This window comes from Myotis brandtii, unplaced genomic scaffold (assembly GCF_000412655.1).
Source record: "Myotis brandtii unplaced genomic scaffold, ASM41265v1 scaffold154, whole genome shotgun sequence".
In the NCBI taxonomy this organism is placed as follows: Eukaryota; Metazoa; Chordata; class Mammalia; order Chiroptera; family Vespertilionidae; genus Myotis; species Myotis brandtii.
This window is the reverse complement of record NW_005355584.1, coordinates 9,709,028-9,711,503: the sequence shown is the minus strand read 5'-3', so window position 1 is coordinate 9,711,503 and position 2,476 is coordinate 9,709,028.

The window sequence follows — 2,476 nt, the reverse complement described above, 5'->3', positions numbered from 1 at the left end:
CCAGCCTTCCTGTCTCATCTAAGGGGGAGAATACTGAGAAGCACTCAGGAAGGTGACAGCCCAGGGACAGATTCACTGAAAGGCTGAAACTAATCATAGGACCATAGAAGGCTGTCTGCAATGCCCCTTCTCTACATTTTACTGCCTCCCTGCTTGGGAGAGCCCATCCTCCCAGGAATGCTGAGAAACATCCATGTGTGAGAAACATCGATTGGTTGCTTCCCACACTTGCCCTGACTGGGGCTGGGGATCGAGCCTGCAACCAAGGTACATGCTCTTGACCAGAATCAGTCCGCTGGCTGACACTCCAACCACTGAGCCAAACTGGCTACAGTGAGCAGGTCTTTCTTTCTCTCTCTTTCTTTCTTTCTTTCTTTCTTCCTTTCTCTCTCTCTCTCTCTCTCTCTCTCTCTCTCTCTCTCTCTCTCTCCCCGAGGATATTTTCCCATTGATCATTTAGAGAGAGAGGAAGAGAAGAGAAGGAAAGACAGAGAGAAATATCAATGTGAGAGAACCACATCGATCGGTTGCCTCCTCCATGAGCCCCAACCAGGGCCGGGCCAGGCCCAGGGAGGAGCCTGCAACCAAGGTACGTGGCCTTGATGGGAATCGAACCTGGGATTCTTTGGTCTGCAGGCTTATGCTTTATCCACTGAGCCAAACTGCCTAGCAGTGGTTGACAAACTGCGGCTCGCGAGCCACATGCGGCTCTTTGGCCCCTTGAGTGTGGCTCTTCCTAAGCCTTAGGAGTACCTTAATTAAGTTAATAACAATGTACCTACCTATATAATTTAAGTTTAAAAAATTTGGCTCTCAAAAGAAATTTCAATCGTTGTACTGTTGATATTTGGCTCTGTTGACTAATGAGTTTGCCAACCACTGGCCTAGGGCAAGCAGGCATTTCTTATGGAAAGCTAAATGAAGGCACACCAGAGCCCAAGACCGTTCTGCTGCTCCACTGGGGAGGGGAGGTGGTATTCTCTGCCCCCTTGCCCCTTCCTCACATGGAATTCTGCTAGCACAAGGGTAACCAAGCTTCTTTAACAAGAAGTGTGCATTGTCAGAGACTGTGTCAAACCTGGTCTCAAATGAGGAAATTGTTCATTGAAGAGAAACTTCTTCCCCCCCCCCCTCTCTTTTTGAAAGATGTTCTATGCAGGAGTGTGAAGTAACTGTGTAATGAATATCAGGGCAATGAGTAAATATGACATCATTATGTTTAATGATAGCAACATAAACACTTATTTAGCACCTACTATGTGCCATGCACAGGCAATTTATAGACATCATCCAAGTTTCATTTTACCTATGAGGAGGGGGAGACTCAGAGAACTTAAACAAATTGCTTATAGTCTTTAGTTAATAGCTGTGCTAGGGTCCAAAATTGGTCTTTTTTCCATCTTCCCTTCCTCTCTCCCTTCCTTCTTTTTTTAAGACAGGTAAAGGCCATAATCTCAACATCACACATCTGCCTTTGATGAGAGCTCTGATGTGTGTCAGGAAGACAGTTGATACGAGGAGTAACAGTATATGAGAATTTCAAGTTGAAGGGGCAGGTGGTAGTAACCTACCTCACCTTTCTGCTCCTTGATCCCCCTTCTCCCCCCAAAAGGATTTCCTGTAGGAAAATAAGTTCCCCAAACTGGGATCTTCATTGAGTGCACCAACCTCTCTCTTCCACAAGGGGTCAGTAAAATCCTCTTAGTGAATTAAAGACCTGTTACTACCATAACCACTCTGGGCTTAGCATTGGGACAAGGGAGGATCATTCTATTATTGAACAGACCTCTGACCTTCACATGCTCTTTCTCCTCACGCTGCTTTATTCAAGCTGAATTCATCAGCATCTGCATTCCATCCTCACATTACCATGTGGAATGAAACAAATGGAATGAGCACAAAGTCTAATTCATTCTTTACTTTTAACTTAAAATGATGTTTTAGTTACAGATTGCTGTACATAAAATATGGTTACAAATTAATTTTCTATATCTTGCAATTATTATATCTGAATAAGCATATTTTTATTAAAAAAACTCCCTAAGTATCTAATTGCCTCCCTCTCCGCCCCCTTGACAGGAGGGAAGTTCCATTTTGACTAAGCATTAATGACAACCTAATCTTTGGCTCACATTTACATGTCTGATGATTGGAAGAATTTCCACAAGCCAGCTTCTGACTTCATGGATTTCAAATCTTTTTTCTCCTTCACAACCATGTCCTTCAGGTGCCAGGCGCCCTTGGACACAAGCATATTGCAATTTCCCCTTTGGCCCTGCTTCTTTCCATCACGGCACCCGGCAGAGAGAGGACAGTGATCCTAGAAGCCATTTCTATACCAGGATGGCTTAGCAATACCTTAAGCAGACACAGAAGGAACTGTAAGCCACACTAGTGTGTCCAACTAAACCCCAAATAAACGTATCCTTTATGTATCCTCATGTGCCTCATCTCACAAATGCAGGGCCACCTGACA